The 21362-nt window shown below is 35.8% G+C and overlaps 1 pseudogene across 1 annotated transcript; it reads left to right on the top strand.

Moving 5' to 3' along the window:
• The first annotated feature begins 556 nt into the window (after positions 1 to 556).
• LOC149002131 (disease resistance protein Roq1-like) lies at positions 557 to 10375 on the top strand (annotated as a pseudogene). Its single transcript, XR_016170406.1, has 5 exons — positions 557 to 1038; positions 7332 to 8418; positions 8768 to 9052; positions 9152 to 9852; positions 10031 to 10375. The product of XR_016170406.1 is annotated as a disease resistance protein Roq1-like (transcript).
• Positions 10376 to 21362: the final 10987 nt, after the last annotated feature.

Here is a 21362-nt window from a genome sequence, read left to right as displayed (position 1 = left end):
CGAAATATTCGAGATTAGCTACATCCACGGGGAGGGATTTCACTATTTTAATCTTCAAAATAGTACAAGATTTGAGTGTGATACAATGTTACTTCAATCGGTCACATAACCTCTCAAACCTCCTTAGAATACCCTTCCACCATAAGTTCTTGAAGAAACCCTTCAATCCAAGCTCAAGCTTCAATGGAGTTGCAATGGAGAAGAACACGAGAGAAGAAACCCTTTTCTTGCAAAACCACGAGAAGAAGAAGACTACAAAGACTCAATCCCGTTTTTGGACAAAACCCTCTTTAGAAGTCACTAGAAACTCACTTTTTCTCTCTCCATTTACCTCTCCCAAGGCCCTCTTAATGATACCAAACACCTACCCATGTTTAACACTAAGTGGGACCCATCAAATTCAAAATTTGAACTTAAACAAGGATAAAGTGATTTTCATCACTAAACCCAACAGAGAACACAGTTTTACGATCATATCTGTACTCTCTGGTTCCACAGGTCTTCAAATGCGCTTCCTAAACTAACTGAACAGCGTATACGAGAGAATTAAGTGTCGATGGCAGGTCCTTCTGAGCCCTCATCTGGTCGGAGTTACGATGTATTCCTGAACTTCAGAGGCGAAGATACTCGTAATACCTTTGCCGGTCATCTCTACAATGCGTTGAATAATGCTGGAATTCATACTTTCAAGGACGATGAATGACTCCGCACGGGAGAGGAGATAGGTCCAGAGTTACTATCCGCGATTCAGCAATCGAGGATCTCCATCCCCATCTTCTCCAAGAACTACGCATCAAGTAAATGGTGCCTCAAAGAGCTCGTCAAGATGATCGAATGCAGAAAAGCCATGAATCAACTTGTCTCGCCCATCTTCTACGATGTTGATCCCTCGGTTGTCCGCAACCAGACTGGGAGATACGCGGAGGCTCTTCGGCAACACAACAAAAGGTTAGATTAGACTATCATTGAGGAATGGAAACAGGCCCTTAGAGAGGTTGCGGATTTGAAGGGGTGGGATTTGAGGACAATCGCCAACGGGTAAGCCTAACATTCTCTATATAGTTCAAAATTACAAGACCTCTGAGTCGATTACCATCTAGTCAAATTTTATCACTGTCTTCTTCTGTTCTTTGTCAACAATATGGTTATTAATGATGACTAGGAACTCATTTTTGCCTTTATTCATCATCGGTTGCATTCAACGAAGGTGGCAACAAATACGATATGGTAGGGCAAAACTCGCACTAAGGATTTGCCTTCACGAAATTCATATCACCTTACTGACAAAACAAGCTAGGATGGAAAACATAGTGAGAATTAATTAAGAATATGGGTCTCTCAAAATCGTATTTTTTAAGGAAAGATTTTATGGACACCCCAGAATAAGTGACAAAAAGATATAAACACTCAAAAACTATACTGAATCAGCAATGATCCCTCAAATTGTCCTTTAAAATACACAATAGCATACTCCATTATAATCATGGTTAGATAATTTTATAATTCTTAATTGTCCTTAATCTTTGGTGACTTACGGTATTACTTTAATAAAATAAAATCTTAAATTTTTTTATATGAAATTGGTAATTTTTTATAATAGGAGATAGGAACTATTACAAATACCATAGGGAAACTCAAACATGTGATATCTTCAATAAGAGGTACCAATATTACCAATTGAGCTATCCATCGACGGTATACATTTCATTTTTTTCTTCTTCTCTCTCCATGAATTCCTTCTTCTTCTTAGGTTCATCGTTTTATATATTTTTTTAAGGTGAACAATACAACTAAGGGTACATTCATCATTTCCTCTTACCAACTAACTTTTCTAACAAAAAAAGGGGGTGTGACTACTAATTTTGCATAGTTTTGGGTGTCTATGCTTTTCACTAATTATCTTGAAGTGTCTTTGAAAATTTCCTTTCATTTTCCTCATTTTTTTTTTGGGTGATAAGTTCCTCTAAGAATTGTTGTTTTTTTTTTTTGGGGACAAAAACGGGTTTGTTGGATGGAAGGTTGAATCAAGGTTATGTATTTGCAATTGGGAAAATGGACTAGCACAACACTAGATAAGTGCACAAAACACAATTGCAATTGGAAAAATAGATGAGTGCACAAAACTTCAGTTAGTAAGCTATTGTTTGAAGCGTATTTTGGGGAGATTTCCCCCTTCTTAGAGACTAATTATTTTCTTGTTCATTCTCAAATTTATTTTCCTTTCCTTCATAGAGTTGTTTACCCACTAATAGTAGAGTTGTTTAGCCACTGATAGTAGAGTATAAATATCCCATTAGAGCCTTTGAATAAAACACAATTCTTTGATAAACAATTAATCATCTTACAATATAGTATCAGAGCCTTATGCTCAAAATAAGCTTCCTCTTGAAGTTGTTGTGTTGAATTAAGAATGGTGAAGATCCTCCTCAAACCCTATTCGCAGCAAGTTGGTTTTTTCCTCTCAAATTTGAATTGCAGTGTAGTCTTCAAATCCTAATCATAGGTTGGTCCTTCAAGTTTTTAGCTAACTGATTCTTCTCAAATTCTCTTGAAGATTGGAGCTGTCTAGAACCTTATTGCTAGAATTACTAGATAAACTGCAATTCCTTTTTCCTGTTTTTTTTTTTAAAGAACTATAGCTGCAGCCCCTATTTTTACCTTAACTTTGACGACAGTTGTAAAGGAATTTGATGGACCAAACTGTTCCCCTCCCTCTTCCATTTTCATGACTTTTGGGGAGGGGGGGGGGGGGAAAAGGAACCGCAATCAGATTCTACCATGAATTTGTCCTCTGTGATACCTGAAGATTTTTTCAAAGGAAAACATCCCCTATGGAGACCAAACCTTGCTGCAGATCCGGGTTTTCTTTTTTGCGCTTTACTTAGCAATTATACCTCCTACAATCTACTTTTTTAGGAGTGTACTCTGATCTAGATTTAGTACAATTCAGAACTTTTAATTGTAATTTTTCTCTTCTTTTTTTTTTCTTTTCTAGCAATTTATTTCTACCACAGAACAAAGTGTTGGCGATATATCGCAAAAGTTGATATATCGCCAATTTTTCGACGATATATCTCCAAATTCACCATATTTAACAGAATTTCATTCGTTTTTTCACCGATTTTTCATTCGATTTTTGCCAAAATGACGTAAGACCTCTACAAGCTCCAGGGGCGCTGCTCTCACACTCCTTCGTGCCTATCAGCAACAGAATGTGAAGCATGAGTCATACTCAACATAATTGTATAATGAATTGTAGACTTTAATACTTCTCTTCACCAGTTGTGTATTTGTGTTCTCTTTACATGTTTATATGAGTTTTCCAAACTTCTAGTTTTGCTCACATATAATTTGGCATGTGCCAATAAAAAACTTTAGATTAAGTGATGTTTTAGGCCAAAATAATGCTCCCGTTGTTTTTATTGGCCTCAAATTAAGCTAACAACAAAATTGAAGTCAAAACGACCTTAAAAACCCCTCGAAATCAGGATTGAATTTTCCTCGACACCCCTGCCAAAAGTCGCCGACATGTCGGTGAAATATCACCATGTCAGTGGTGTCACCAATCACCGACACAGCGACATTGTCCGATATTTCGAACCTTAGATGTACCTTGAATTGCATATAGTAACAAATCAGATTTTGTAAGGCTGCTATTTTTTATTCTTTTTTTTAAGCGCTATTTGCTACCCAAAAACTGGTTGTAAATTTTTACCCTAGTTAGTTACCAATATACCACTAGTCTGTAATCCTAAATCTGGTCTAGCTGTATATTTTTGAACAAAGTGAAGATGACTAAATCAGAATTGACTACAACAGCAGATCATATTCCCATTAGCCCCTTGATTCTCCCCTTATAATATTGGATGAGACAAACTATCTACCGTGGTCAAGATTTGCTTGCATTTCTATGGTCAAGGACTTATAAGATATATTATAGGCACCTTCATCTCACACTCCTTTTCCCCTCTTTTTCTTCTTTAGGGTTTTTTTTGCAGTTCCCTGTTCTTGGCAAATTGGTGAACGTAATCGGACTGTAATGGTATAGATGAACATTTTTTAACATTATAAGGGTTTCCATCTAGTTTCAGCCAAGGGCTCATCCTGTAAATTTGAAATCTAAAAAAAACCTTGAATGTAAAAAGGAAAAAATTATAAATATAAGTAGACCTCAGGTTTTCTATCGAGATCTTTGGATTAAAATATGCATATCTCTTGCTGTAACAAACAATCATTGGTGATTCAAAAAAAGGGATAAATGTATAAGGGCATTTTGATCATAAAAAGATTAAATAATTGAGATTTTTTTAGATACCACAAGGGACACAAAGTTCTTTTTTTCTCCTTTCTTTTATTGGGGGGGGGGGGGGGGGGGGTAGACCAAAAGTGACCTGGACCAAACCTCAAGAGGTCCGTATGAACTTACCCGTATTTTATAAAACTTTTGGGTTGTTCCTTAAGGTGTCAAAGGCTAAAAGTCTTTTAGAGCAGGGGGTCGGTAGGTAGGATGTACCTACTTTCTTTGGTTGGCTGCCAACTAAGCTACATTGTAGATATGATGTTTGTCCCACTCCAAGACCACTCCTACCTTGCTCAGCTCCTTCCCCACTCAAGAAAAAACTAAATATTAATTTTAGTATTATTGCGGAACAAAGATCTTGAATGCCCATCATAACTGCCTTTGTGTGATGTGAACATGATTTTGCCTCCTAGCCGAAACCCTAGGTGGAGCCCACATGATGCCTTTATATAAGAAGCCCCTTAGGCAGGGCCAAGCCCTCTAAGATAGATATTTTGGGTATTTTCAGCCCTATTTAGTTGTTGGAATTTAATTCCAGTGTAACTTTAGAGTCCAAGTTGGTTAAGAAGTCTTAATTTGACTTACTAGTTGAGTCCTTAGCTCTTTCAAAGTCTAACACATGTGGCAATTCAAGTTTTAATTAAATAGAATATAGCATGTGGTTATTTAGAGTTTTAAGGTTATTTAGACTTTTATTTTAGCATGTGCCCATTAGGGACCCTTAGATGTTTAAATTTTTATTTTCATGGCAGAGGTTATGTGGTGGGATCTTAATCTACAAAGGAATCCAACTTAGTGTCAAGCTCTTTTAGGAGTCTATAAATTAAGGCTTACTCTTTCTTTGTAAGTTTAATCGATTATATGTATTAGAAAATTGAGTTTTTAGGACTTTGGTTCCTGTTTGAGGGGTCCACAGCAGATTTTAGAGAAAATTTTCTTCTTCAATAATCAACAACCTATCTGGCTTTCTTCTTCAACAAATTCCAGCAGTGATTGATAAGCAAAAGCAGCCTAATCAAGTAAGGACAGCAGCCTCACCCCCTTCTCTCACCTCCCAACCCCATCGCAAAACCATTGCTGTTGCACCTGGACAGTAACATCCACAGCCCCTCTATGACTCCTAGATCCCTTCCCCAGCCCTACAATACCCTAGGCAGCAACCCCACCCTCCCCTATACCTCGCAGCACCCCTTTCCCCTTGCCTGCCTTCCTTTGACCCTCTCTCTCTGCCTCTTCTCTCTTGTGGCAGAGCCAGAAAACAGAGAAAAGAAAATAAGAAGAAAAAAAAATAAGAAAAAGAAAGAAAGAAAAACAGAGAAAAGAAAATAAGAAGAAAAAAAAATAAGAAAAAGAAAGAAAGAAGAAAGAAAAGCAAAAGAGGAGAAAAGAAAAGAAAGAAGAAGGGAAAGAAAGAAAAGAGAAAAAGAAGGAAAGATTCAAGGAAGATTTCAAGGTCAGCCCATATTGTTCAATCCCTACTTTTTCCATACCTATTTAGATTCTCATCTAAGGTAAGGTGAACTTTAAGTGAACAAGTAACCTTGAAAAATCAAGGGGAAAATCATGCATTATTTGTGATACAATTGAAGCCACTGAATTTAGTAAGTCCATTAAGGAGGATCTAAAGCCATCCAATGGTCACCCTCCAGCCCTTGCATTGTCTATGATTCCCGCATCCCAAATCTTGCCCACTTTCTTCCTTCATCATTAATGTCTCATAATCCTCCTCCCTCCTCCCCCCCCCCCCCTCTTTTGATTCCCCTTTGATTCACTCCCCTAGGATAGAATCATTTGGCTACCTTCCTCCTTTAGTTCCTTCACGACATCCTCAACCTTGAACCTCACATGCTCCCATTCCTAAATTGCTCCTTGGTCGCCCTTGGTTTGGTTCAAAGTTCACATTCCCTATCACTTATTTACCCTTTGGAGATCCCTTAACCTTTGCCTTCCTACCATCTTCTCTCATTCACCACCATCCATGCCACCTCCAACTGCATTCTCTACTAGAATGGCTCGGAAGACTTAGGCAATCTTTTTTCACCTGCCCATTTTCCCGTTCTCTTTGAAGGAAATCATCATTCTCCATTTGGCCCCACTATAGACGTTTTTTCGGGTTTGTTTGGGATTGGACTTGGATCCTGAGATCTTTCTCTGGATCCTCTATTCGAGACCTTGTTGATGAGTTAGTTTATGGTACCACCATTTGTCACCTATGGTGGAAGCGAAACCTCAAAAGATGGACCTCCAACTCTAGATCTTTGGACTTGATTTTGAAAGCCATTACTTCGATTGTCTCCTGTAGGCTTCAATCACCCCATCTCACTCCCGATGATACCCCAAGGAACAGGCTCGTTGTTACTTGGGGTTTTGGTTGTACCTTACAGACTTCCTCTTGAAGGCTGGTCCCCCACCCTTCTCTTTCCCCCCTTGTCCTTCTCTCTTCCCCTCCGGGGTTTTTGGTAATCATTATTTATTCATTCCCCCCCCCCCCCAACCCCCCCAAAAAAAGTCACCTTCCAAATAGTCAATTGCAAAGTTAAAATGTTTATTGCAAGTAAGGGTTCCTAATACAAAGGTGCATGACACATTTTCCATTATATGCTATTGCAAGGAGATGACTCTAACCGTTTCGACAATTTACTAAATACAGATTTTTAATTCCACTGTCAAAGTCATAAGACTTTTGCTTACGATTTTAGAAAACCATTGACTTGTAAGAACATGTGTTACATGCGATATAAAAGTGAGATCTCGCTTTTTTGTGTTTTCCCCCCCCCCCTCTTTCTTGAATGAACCAACCCTAATTTACTTACTTGATATGTTTCTTATTTAATTCGTAAGCAAATTTTTTGGCACCTACGTGTTTGCTAATTTCCATTCAAAATGAATAGGGAAACATAAAGTTGTATAATTTTGCTCATATACTACAATTCAAATTATTGATATTGGTCTTGTCCAAGTTTGTTTATGTGGTTCCCCTTTTTTGTTATTTGCTGGTTCACTAGACTAATTCTTTATTTGAATTGGACAGGCATGAAGCGACATTAGTGCAGTTAGTTGTTGAAGAAGTTTGTAGTAAATCAAGAAAAGACTCCCAGATTGTTTCTGACAACCTTATTGGAATTCAATGTCATGTCAAAAAAATGGTGAAGTTGTTAAGCATCACATCAGAAGATAGAAAGATTGTGGGAATCCACGGGCTGGGTGGGATTGGTAAGACAACCATCGCCAAGGTTGTATACAATACAATCTCACATCACTTTAGTGGATGTAGTTTTCTTGCAAATATTCGGGAGAGGAGAGTTGTTGATTTGCAAAATCAACTTGTCTCTAATATCCTGAAAGAAGCGAGCCCCAACATCACTGATATAAATGAAGGAATTCATGTGATAAGTCTGAGACTTTGTAGGAAGAAAGTTCTTATTGTTCTTGATGATGCGGATAAAAAAGATCAATTAGATACATTAATTAGGAAGCGTGATTGGTTCGGTTTGGGAAGTAGAATTATAATCACTACACGAGATGAGCATGTCTGGGCTAATCAAGTAGTGGATGAAATATATGAGCCCAAGGAAATGGATGCAAATCAATCTCTTCAACTATTCTCTAGGCATGCCTTCAAAGTGAACCAACCTCCCAATGAGTATCGGGATCTCTCAATAGACATTGTAAAGAATATTGGAGGGCTTCCCTTGGCTCTTGAGGTTATAGGTTCATCTTTATTTGAAACAAGTGAATCATTATGGCAAGAAACATTGAAGATGTTGCAAGATGACATTATTGATGATCAAATTCTGGAAAAGTTGAAAATAAGTTTTGATGGGTTAGAGTATAGAGAGAAAGAGATGTTTCTTGACATTGCATGCTTTTTCAATGAAATGGATAAGAATATTGATTGCTTCATTTGGCAACAATGTAATTTTTTCCCTGAAAGGGGAATTCGTATTCTCTGTCAGAAGTCTTTGGTAAAGATTGGTGTAAATAATGAATTAAAGATGCATGATCTGCTTAGAGATCTAGGGAAGGAAATCATTCGTCGAGAAAACCAAAAGGTTCCAGGAGGGCGCAGTAGATTGTGGTCTCACAAGGAAGCCTTGGATGTATTGGATAAACATTCGGTAGGTTCTCAATAAATGGTCAGTACACTTAATTTTATGCTTCCAATCATTAATGACACATTTGAGCTTAAGCAAATCATATATTTCTTTTTCTTATTCTAAATATAAATGCCATTGTGGGTGGTGACTGCACATGGTAGAAATTGTTGGGTCCAAGTTATCAAGTGTCCAATACTTGTTTCAATGGAAAGGGTCTTCTATAATCTTGGCTCACTAGATCTAATGTTTGACAAGTGATCTTAAAATTTAAAGCACAATAATTCTCCAAAACATGGCATACATTAGCAAGTTAATTAAGGTAATAAATTTAAAATGACTTCTTGTACTTACTTGGAGTTGTTGGTTTCAGGGGACTGATAAAGTTGAAGGACTGTGTATTGACTTTGGAGGCAGTCCAAGTAGCTGTTTGATGAGTGAAGGATTCACTAAACTGACTAAACTCAAGTTACTCCAAGTTGATTTTGCACAATTTGCTCCAAACTTTGGTCTTCCTTTTTCAGAACTGATATGGTTTAGATGGAAAGGATGCCCTCGGCAATTTGCACTTCGGAATTTTCATCCAGTGAACCTTGTTGTTCTTGATCTATCAGATAGTCCTGTTACAAATTATTGGATGGGTTGGAACTACATCAAGGTCTCAAAATGAACTTTTTGTTTCTTTTGGTTGATTTGATTTATCATGAATTGGTTCTAAAATGCTTTCTCTGATAATTCATCTCTCTCCTTCACACAGGTGGCAAAAAATCTAAAAATTTTGAATCTAGCAGGGTGTGAACATTTATTACGGACTCCTGAGCTAGGAAATCCTCATTTGGAGGTCTTGATTCTTGAAAGCTGTGGAGGTTTAGTTGAGATTGATGGATCCATCAGTGATCTTCAGAGGCTAGTCACACTGAATATGAGGGGATGCAACAAACTAAGGGAACTCCCACATGGCTTATTGGGATTGACTTCTCTCAAAAACCTCAACTTACACTTATGTGAAGCTCTTGCTGGTTTACCTGATTACATGGATCTTCTCGGAAACCTAGAGACTTTGGATGCTAGCTTTTGTTACATACCAAAAAATAGGAAAAGAGAGGATGGAATGGTTCAGTGGCCATTGTCTCTGAAAACCCTGATGCTTGGTGGAAACAATTTTTGTAGCCTTCAAGTTTCTTCACTTTCCTCACTTCAAACACTCGATTTACGGTTCTGCAGCCAACTAGAATCACTCCAGGTACTTCCTTCTAGTCTGAAATATCTTAACCTTCTGAGATGCAGCTCTCTGAAATCACTCCCGACGCTTTCAAACATGACAAAATTAGAGGTGTTGTGCCTTGATGATTGTGAAAATCTGGAGTTGCTAGACTTGTCCGGCATGAGAAATCTAGAGAAATTAAGTTTAAGTTTTGATAATTGTAAGAGAATAACAAAGATTGCAGGCCTTGATGGGTTGGATTCCTTACGACTCCAGATACTTCTTTCTAGATGCAGCTCTCTAAAGTCATTCCCACCTCTTTCAATCAAGATAAAATCAAAGTTGTTGAGCAGATTTCTTCAGCAGGAGGAATCTTGAGAAATTAAGTCTTGATAATTGTAAGAGCTTAGCAGAGATTGTAGGCCTTGATAGGCTGGATTCTCTACAACTGTTGACAATGAAGAACTGTGAATCATTAACAAATGTTGGGAAAGTACGTCTACCGAAGCTGGAAGAATTAAGATTTGTGGGGTGCTCAAAGCTAAGGGCATTAGACATCCAAGGCTGTGAAATGTTATTTGAGATTGAGAGTTTTGAGGGATTGCATTCCTTGATCCGGTTGCAAATAGCTGCGTGCACATCATTAACACAGATAGCCGAGCTGTCCAACCTAAAAGAACTCAGGGAATTGGAAATCTTGGACTGCAAATCCATGGAAAGATTACTGGATATCTTCAAAATGGGAAACTGGAAGCATCTTTCTATGTCGATGCATAATTCTAAAAGAGATTCAAGTCAGATAAATTGAAATCATTAGAAACGTTGGATTTAAGTCGGTGCGATTTCATGGAAGGGTCAGTTGTGGTTCCCGTAACTTTTTTTTTTTTTATGGTTACTTTATTTACTCTCCAAATCAGCTGCTTTCGTGGATTATGAAAGGTTTCCAATTCTCGTGAGAAAGAGTAGTTCACCTTTCTAAGCAGGTTCTGTTGTGTTTATGGGTTCTTTTTTTCCCCCTTTTTAATTTGCTCTCTTAGCTACGTATTTTTTCTTGATTTGAATTCGACAGGCATGAAACGAAATTAGAAAACATAGTAGACATACATAGTTGGCAGATGAGACTTCTTTTCGAAAAGGGATGAGGAATTGGAAGGAATACAATCTCATGTAGAGAAAATGTTGAGCATGATAAACATTGCATAAAGATCGTGGGTGTCATATCCCCCAGTCGGTATCCTAACTGCAATACCCGAAGGTGCGATCTACAGCCTTGAAGATCAATTCTCATCAATCAACCTCCCAAAGAGTACAATAATGTAATCAAGAGCAAAGATAAATCACTGTATAAATGTAATTAAAGAAACAAGAAACAATTAATGATGGATTTCATAAGATCTCAAATCAATAATCAAAGTGCAAAGAAAATGATACCAATATAGAATCAGAGTACAGAGTATAGCGGAAATAAACTCTAAGACCAAATGTGGAAAGGTAGTTCAAAATCTAAAGTATTACCACTGAATGAACTAAAGAAGTCTAAGAATTAATCTAAGTCTTCTATCGGTTCTTCTTCTTCTTCTTCTTCTTCTTCAACCTTCGCCTTTTTATCCTTGGGCTTGCATACTTGCATATGAGGATCTACATCCAGCTCACATTCCCAATGGTGAACAAGAGGATGTCTATCATTATTAATGGGTGCCATCATGGTAGTCCATACTGGTACTCGGGCCGTACCACGGCCCACTATCTTCTCTCACTGTTTCCATAGCTGCATCATATAGGGAAGAGTCATCACCACAGGAGCTCAGGATCTCCTCCTCACTTGCATAGTCATCTAACAAACGTTGTCCCCGAAGGGTGAATTCAAAAGAACTTAGCAAGTAGTTCAAGTACAAATAACCATTACAATCAATATTCAAGTACAAAGCATGATGCAAGATGATATGAGACAATGTGCATATATGCATCTAACTCTAACATATGCTAGTCTCTAGTAGCGAATACACATTAAGATAGAACAACATACTCCTCTGAGCAGTCTCAGTCACTCTCCCTCACAGCTCTTAAGCACATCTTTTGGGTTTTCCGCGGTAGTTGGGTCAAGGCATCCATCTTAGACATTCGTCATGGCTGGGGTTTAGGTCACCACTCTCACACTCCATAATTGGTATGAGTATTGGCATTCAACAAAACAAATTATAGTTGCCACTTCTTCAAATCATGCAGAGATAATAACGATTTATGAAGCAATTCGAGAATGTGTTTTGTTAAGATCAATGACTCAACACATCCAGGAAACATGCCGTTTTCTATTGGAAAAAATGGGTTTCAACAATATTGTACGAAGATAATAATGCATGTATAGCTCAATTGAAGGGAGAATACATCAAAAGAGATAGATTTTGAAACATATTTTATCAAAATTCTTCTTCAGTCATGATTTTCAACGAAATGGTGAAATTGATGTTCAACAAATTTATTCAAGTGATAATTTAACAGATTTATTTACTAAGGCATTGCCTACTTCAAATTTTTAAAAACTGATACATAAGATTGTGATACAAAGACTCAAAGACATTCAATGATCTTATCATCAAGGAAGTAAAATACGTGCTGCATTCTTTTTCCCTTCACCAAGGTTTTATCCCACTGGGTTTTCCTAATAATGTTTTTAATGAGGCAGCTAGTGACACGTATGATTTAAATATGTATACTCTTTTTCCTTCACTAAGATTTTTTTCCACAGGGTTTTTTCTTAGTAAGGTTTTAAAGAAGTACATTATCTACTCATGAACATTCAAGGGGGAGTATTATAAATAATATTGATTGTTGATGTCCATCACCCCCAAATATATAATACTTTCAATTGAAGATCTCAATCACCTCAGCATGCAATCTCGATGATCCACATTTCCATCTTAATTGAAAATCACAGTCATCTCAACACACAATGTTAACAGTCAATGTTTTCATTCTATACACCTTCTATCTTGAGCGACAATCTATCTTTCCATATCAAGAACATTTTATTGTGTGCAAGAATCATATATTGTATTTTTTTGTAGATTCTGATATTTCCATATCATAAAAGATGTTATTTCTACTATAAATATGTAATGCACTCAATTCAATGGTGAGTTTGATTTGAAGTGACTCTAATATATTTACTTTATTTTATAACAATAATATATTATTGATTCTTTTTTTTTTTTGGGGGGGGGGGGGGGGTAATGACCTTCCATTTACCTCCCTATCAAGATTAAATACTTATCCTTGCCCTATAGGGTATAAATTGGAAATTCAGTTACACCTCATAATGTGAGACTAAGAGTTCAAAACTTCTTCGGGTTAGAGGTGAAGCCTCATTGTACAATTAATTAGTTACAAAGCTACACTCCTAAGCATATAGTCGAGGTACACAAACTGGTCTAGACGACTCAGTTCGAAAGTTTTAGGAAAAAAAAATTAACAAGTAAAGGATTAAAAAGTGTAAATATAAATTAATAAAAGTGCCACCTATTTTCCTAATAAAAGTTATCATAATAAATAATATGTTCCAACATATTATATTGTTCTCTAACTCAACAAAATTCAGTAACAACTAAACACACAATACTTTCTCTCGTCAAAAATAAACTTAACCCACAATACATGAAACTCTTCACAAATTGAGGCATGCTGAAACAACAATGGCTTTTGTGTTTACATCAAAGGTTTGACCCACTAAGGTTGGGCCACCATATTGAAGTTAAGCATTACAATGGGCTTCAATAATGGGCCAAAGTTATTGTTTAATTTTGTTTTTACTGAAAATGTAAAATACGATACTTACATCATATGTACTGAACAGGATCTTTAATAGTGTATTTGGTTATATGATTTCCTAGATTTTAAATTTGTCCAAGATAGGATTTCAAATTTTAAATACTATTTAGCTACATCTGTTCAACAATTTGTATCAGAATCAAGAATTACGTAGAGCTATAAATTTTACCTAAAAATTGGAATTAGTTGGATTTTATGGCTTGAGGTTAAATCTATGGATTCTTCCAAATTGACTCGTAGTGAAAAAGAAAACCTTGAATCACATAATCATGATAATTCCAACATGAATCAATAGTTAGGATCAGGGTTACCAAACAAATAATTCTAATAAATTAAGATCCTATGCATTATGATTCTTGAATTTAAAATCGGAATCAATCAATCATCAATGTTATTAGGTAACGGATGAACACACACACACACACACACACACATATATATATATATAATAGAAAATAGAACCATGTATTGAAAGGCATCAAAGACATTTCATGAATAAAATAGATGAATACACACATACAGGATATATATAGGTTAGGCCCCGGGTGTGGGGGGAGATATAAAATGGAACCAAGTATTGAAAGGCATCAAAAACATTTTCATGAATAGAATAGATGAATTAATTGAGAATTTTTTATTTTTTTTTGAATATTGTAAAGCCCATTATCGCTCATAGAGTCATAGGTCTTGTAGAAGCAGAATATACTATGCAAGGGTCAAATTCTACAACCATGATCAAGGGGAGAATATGCTTAGAATTTAGGTATAAAAACTTATTGTTTGGTATAAATTGCCTTGACATCATTGCAATTAACTTTATTTTGATAGATGAAGCACATTGACTTGGTTTTAAACAAAGGTATTTGCGATTTGCAAGTCAAATCCCTTTGTCAAGAGCTTACAAAGCAAGTCAATAGAAATTCTTTTGAGGATATCCGTCAGTTGAGACTATTCTTTGAGTCGTACATTTCTCCTTTATTACAAGATATTCTAATGCAATGAGAGATTCCTTACTTATGTTGACCTTTCCAGTTGAACTGCTAATGTAACTAATTCTTCGCTTCTACATCAATATAATGCAAAACCAAATGTTTATAACAGCTCTTCGGTCATGGTTATGTGCCAACTCATGTAGATGTTTTAAAGAATGATTATCTCCAATTGAATAAGATTTCTTTTTATTTTTTATTTCTAAGTTTCTATTTATTATACTAATTTCTCATCTAACAAGCTGAGGTTTCACCCTCTGATTAATTCTGACCAAATAATTCCCATTCCTTTGAACCTCCTTATTTGGAATCATGACTTGAAATCTTCCTAGACTCCATGCATTAATAAATGCTCCAATGACTCTTCTAAGGGTCACCAGGAAGTGCCCCTTGGGCTCTTCATCCAAAGGTCAGGATTTGCAGTGTAACAAATATGATTTTTTTTTTCAATTATTTTTTATTATAATAATATGTATTTACCCAAAAGCACATGGTACATGAACTATTATGCCTCTATGATTTTTAATATAATTTTGAAATACATTTCATATGCACTGGACCTCTAAAAGGTCGAGCTTGGTGGATTTGTTTGTGAGAATCTAGGAGAGAAAATAGTATTTTTATCTAATATAATGTATAATAAGTAGATGACAATGTCTCTAGAGTATTTGTACATATATATAAACATACATATGGGATGTGCATATATTTTATTCAATAGTTGTGGAGGGATTTAATTCATGAGTACATGCATCTCACAAGCACATAAAAATTAAATATTAAATACATTATTTTGTTTGTAACTTGTTCTTAATATTAAATAAAAAATTATCGCTTTCAAAGTCTGTAAACAAGCTTAAACCTGCTATATTTAGCCAGAGTCAAAAAAGCACACAAGGACAATGGATAATGGATGAAACTCAAACTGGTTCGGGAAAAACAGTCTATTATGAGTTTTCTCTTCATAACTAGGCTATTTCAGTTTAGAATCAGGCTCGAATTGAGTTCCATTTGACCAGATTCAGTTTATCAATACATATTTAAAAAGTCATAGAAAAACTTTTGACGAAAAAGAAAAAATATTGCCGAGCTTCAATTTATTGTTTTAATGTATTTAGTACACCAAACCAATGTTCAACAGCTGGGAATTTTTTTTTTTTTTTTTTTTTTTTTTTTTTTTTTTTTTTTTTTTTTTTTTTTTTTTTTTTTTTTTTTTTTTTTTTTTTCCCCCCTCTTTTCTCGACCACCGGGCACCCAATGCATGGATTCAATGTGATTTCATTTTTGCCACTCTTGGTTGCACTCAAGTTTGATTATAGACTCCAATTCAATAGATGGTGCAAATGGTTGATTTCTCTTATGAAGGTGGATCAAAATTTCTTTATTTATTGTTTCGTGTTCCATTTATTATATTAATCTCTACTCTTAAGCTGGAATTTATCCTCTGAGGGGTCCTTCCAATCTCTTTATTTGTAACCATGGCTTTGAAGTCTTCTGAGACTCCATGCATGAATTAATGCCCCATTGGATCTTCTAAGGATGACTATGACCTCTGGGTCACTGATTTTATTTGCAGATTTACAATAATAAAAATCAAAATAATTCATTTATTATTTTATTATGATAGTACATATTTACCCAATAGCACAAGGGATATGAAGTTATGAACAACAAAGCCTCTGTGATCTTTAATATAATCTTGAAGTACATTTTTAATGCATTGGACTTCTAAAAGATCCAGCTTGAAAGATTTGTTGTGAGATTCTAGGAAAAAAAATAATATCATTTTTTTCTATTTTTTTTAAGGAATATATGTATAATGCCTTTATCCACATTATCTAATACCATGAATAGTAAAGGGTAGCATATATATATATGTATCATTATGCTAAACCATTGGCTTTCTGGTTTTGATCCAGTTTTCAGTAGGTCTAATATGGTTCAATTTATTATTTTAATCTAGCTGGTAATTGGTTCATTTTGGTTCACTCAAGTTTGTTTGATAAGTTTTAACAATTTAATTTATGATGGTGGAGAATCAAAATCAACACAAAATAACAAAGATGAGCATTCCTTCCATCCATGGTGAGTATAATTAGGTTCCTTTTGTGCAAGACATGGAACACCCAAAGGTCCCCCCACGAGTCCTCCCATTTTCTTAATTGAAAAGCAAACATGACCCACTATCCCCGGCAAGAATCAAGATATGGGATCTGTTCTTCAACACCAAATCTCATTTAATCCCATTTTTCCAATCCCAAAGGAGGGACCATCCAGTTAGGGTTGCCTTACCTATAATAGGTTTCTTTCTTGGTGCATGATAATTAATCTATAAAATATAATCCAATAATTAAGGAACGAATCATTTTATGCAGCAATGCAGCTTCATTCTCATTTTTTTTTATTTAATTTCTTAACGTATAGGGTTAGACATTCCAATGACATAGTATTAGAGTCCCATTTTTTTGACTCTTGAAGGTATAGGATAATCCTAAGCTAACCTCTCATCACCATACATTTAAGGGATGATTCATTTTGTTGGTATTTTTAGATGAGTTCTTTTATATACATGGTGGTAGAAGATGTGTCAGGATAACGTTATGATATACCTTCGAGTGCAGTGGCAGAGCTTTTCATGCCTACCCCGCACCTTAATATTTTGAAATTTCTCTAGGAGAGACGAAAGAGCCCCTCTACCTCTCTTTTTATGTGTGCAATGCCAACGGTAGCCCTCCTTCTCGCTCCTCCCCCCCCCCCCCTGCCTCGATTATTTGGATTTCCTTAGAGAGACCCTGTGGCCCTCTTTCCAAGTGTGAAATAATAGCACTTTACCCCTCTCTCGTCTCTAATGTTAAATCATGGCCCTGCCCTACTCGACTGAAGAGAGTCACGATTCATGGTATTAGTCTAGATCAGTTACCCGTATGAGTAAACTAAATAAAGAACAAATATGACTAAAAGAAATCAAAACTTGATCAATTATGGAGTTAAGCATAGATTAATTAGTGAATCTCATAAAGTAGATATATCTCTCTAATACAAAGTTAAAGTGAACCTTTTTGAAACCTTTTCCATGAAGGGGAAGGATGCTTTGTTAAAACTCCAACTGGGGAACTAGGGATTAATATTATAAATATTTTATTCACAAATATTCTATGATTTGATCATGATATGCTTGATAATCACTCTTTTATGATTAGCTGCAGCAGCAATACTAGTGTTTTTCTTTCTTGATTTTTCTATTCTTTGAAATCAGAATCTCAACTGTAAGCATATCTCTTTTCAATAGATTTCCTTGGTGGATTGTTTTGTAGTATATAAGCATAAAGATATCCTCAACGGAATAATAGTTGTACCTGCACCTTCCCATCCAAACATTTACAACTTTTCCATACAAACCCTAATCAGAAAAGTTCATATTCTTGCATGATATGAAAACACTTTCTTCTTTTACTTTTTCCTTACTTGATTGATGGAGTTTGTGGGATTCAAATCGTTTAGGTTGTGAAGTCTTGTGCCTGTTGGATGAAGTTACATAAATTGTTTAAATTCACTTCATCAAATTGTGTACATGCATAAAATCACAATTCAACTCTTAAGTCTTTAAATTCATGTTGTCAGATTTGAAGTAGTGGTTATACAGTACATGCAAAATCCAATGTTAATGAATTTAGATAATTCACGTCACTTGCATCTAGCGGTCGTAAGGACAAGAAGAACAATATTTTAGGACATAAATGATTTACGAGTTTGTATTTTAGCCTCATATTTTAGTATTGGATTATAAAAGAAAAAGCTCTAAGTAAGATTTTAAGGCACATTAATCACTAATTTTAGTTAAATTCAACCCTTGACATGGTGGAAATTAATATTGATGAATAAGATAAGTTAATTAGGATTAGTTTGCTTTATCCTTGGTTCCGAAATGATTATTTATTTTTATTTTTTTTGACCAAGGCAAATATATATATATATATATATATATATATATATATATATTTTTTTTTTTTTTTTTTTTTTTTTTTTTTTTTTTTTTTTTTTTTTTTTTTTTTTTTTTTTTTTATATAAGGGTTTACAATATTAATAGCGGAAGAACCGTCTACCTTGCACCTCTTCACAGACCAATCTGTGAAGCTTGTAAGGCAAACCGTTCATATCCAATCGAATCTCCATAGGCACTGAAATCAAGCTCGCCAAAAGGTCAGCACACCAATTCATCTCACGGACTTGGTGAAGCACACAAAATTGAACCAATGAACCCTTCAACTCCCAAATATCCTCAACAACATCCATAACATACCATGGAATCTTGAGATCACCATTCACAATCTGGACAGCATTGAGAGAGTTAGATCGAACCTCCACACTATGGAACCCACTTCGTATCGCTTCTTGAAGCCCAGCTCGTATGCCAAGTAACTTACAAATGAGAATATTGTCCTCCAAAGAACCAGCCACAATAGCAAATATAACCTTCGGTCTCTCCCAATTGCCCCGTACCCGCCTTTACCAGCAGCCACCAAACCATCACTGTTAATTGCCAACCATCCCCTCGGGGGTCTCAACCAATGATGCATCGATGCCGTGGCCAACACAAAGCTACAACCAATATTCCATCTGTCAAAGAACACCCGATTGGCAGCTGAATCCTTCACTATGGGCTGCTCTTCCATGAACTGTAACTGAACCAGCCTCACGATCCGGCGAGTCACCTGCTCCGCCGACTGCTCACCTTGGTTGTGGAGACGGTCATTTCTTTCCTTCCAAATGCAGTACACAGTGGCATTAAAATTGAGACATTTCACACACTTCATAACTGAGTCACCTGAAAAATGGGACATAACCCACTTTAATTCTTCACTCCACCGACTAATATGGTGATTAGAATGTCCATTTAAAATCAATATGTTTAACCAAACCATTTTGGAGAAGCCACATTCAAAGAACAAGTGATCACAACTATCATTGCCAACCTTGCAAAGGATACGGGTGGGGTTCACTTGAATAGCCCAACCTATTAAACGGTCCTTAGTTGAAAGTCTTTTGAGGATAGCTAACCATGAAATCAAAGAAAAGCGGTTTAGACCCTTTGCTGCCCACACCACTCGAGCCCAGGAAGTTGTCGGTTTAGAGCCACACACTACCTACATCGCAGTTTTTAAAGAGAACTATCCACTCGGAGTTGCCATCCACACAGCTCAGTCACTATTTCTCCTTTGTAAACAACGAGTTTGAGAAATATCTCCCCATCGTGACAAAAGCAGATTATCATTAAGGTGATTCTCCCACGCACCGCCCGCCCAGATTAAATCATGAACCTTCATAAATGGGTCTCTGCCAACAGCTGAAGTAAGCACATTGTTCTCACCTTTAAGCACACCACCCAACAACCATGGATCATGCCATAAGAGCGTAGATGATCCATCATGAATTAAGTAACGAATGCAATTAACCGCCACACACCGAAGGTTGAGAATAGCCTTAAACGAAGAGGAACAATTCGAAGGTGAGGGAAGAGACCAAATTGAATGTTTTTTTAATCATCTTTTCTTGATGAACTCAACCCAACAGGACTTTCTATTTGCTGCCAAACTCCAAATATGCCAAACAAAGGCACATGAGTGTTAATTAATTAGCTAGATATCTACCATATCTACGCACATGATTAATAAATCTTGACACGTTTGAGTTGTCTAGGTTTCTCTATACGTAAAGGTTGACCTAATACTTTGCTTGTCAAATCGTTAGATAGCATTATCAAATGGTTAACCAATAAACCCCTATTTTAAGGAACAAAAAGTTAAAATTTAGTGAGAAAATAACTCAATATCCTTAGATATCTCCCTATTTATTCTCTCATATTTTTATTCTTATTTATCCACTTGCAAGTTGTAAGTCTTTTCTTTCATTCTTTATTATTATTTTTTTTTTCTTTTTCCTCACACTTCTCACAAACGTTTTAGAACTTTTGGAAATACATACCTTAGATCCTTTTTTTTCTCCGCCCCTATTCCACTCCACATTATTAGGTATCTCTCTTTCCTCCCATATGTCAATATCTTTTCACAAACCATTTTAGAAAACCATCGAGATGGTTAGGGCAATGAGATCCAATTGAACATTCACAAAATCCGTGTCATAGTTTAATTACTGAATTAAATTTTAAATATTATATTTGAAATCTATAGAATTTTTCTAAATCATCTCCACAATTATTAGGTATCTCTCTCTCTCTCTCTCTCTCTCAATATGTCTAATATTCTTTTCAAAAACCATAGAAAACCATGAAGGCATGAACCAATTGAATTCTTTTCTATTTAATTACTGAATTAATTGTTTATTAAGTTGATGACTCTCTCTCTCTCTCCCTAAGTTATTTAGAACCCAACGACAATTGAATTTTTAGAATTTATTATTGAACTAATTAAATTAATTATTTTTCTAATATTGGTTTTGTATAGTTGAATTGAACTAATTATTGAAATAATTGTTTATTAAAAAAAACTTATTGAAGTAATTGAACTAAAATATGATAAAAAAAGATTTAGTAATTGGTTCTACATGGGCCCACACAATATGTGTGATGACATTAATGCTCATCCAACAGGGAGGTGATCTAGACTTATTATTTGGCCACCCTAATGCTTAATCTTGGCTCCACCCCTGATTACCTTTTTGAAGGTATTGAGTTGTAGATGATTAAAGGAAGATATAAGATCTCTTGGTATACCTTAGTGATGAGACCGAACCGGTTTTGACCACGGTCGGGTCTGTAATGCCGACTAGGTTTGCAACCCCGGTTGGGGTTGGCCTAAAAGAACGAACCAACAAATAAGAGAAAGAAGGAACTAGAATAGTTATAGAAGATGGTGTGATCCCTAAAATTTTTGGATGGACGATCATGTCACAAAAGGTAACTACCACTAACTCCGAAAGAAGGGTAAAACCCT

The sequence above is a fragment of the Hakea prostrata genome, chromosome 10 (assembly GCF_041222555.1).
Source record: "Hakea prostrata isolate BN-2017 chromosome 10, UWA_Hpros_2, whole genome shotgun sequence".
NCBI lineage: Eukaryota > Viridiplantae > Streptophyta > Magnoliopsida > Proteales > Proteaceae > Hakea > Hakea prostrata.
This window is presented reverse-complemented; position numbering and strand designations above follow the sequence as displayed.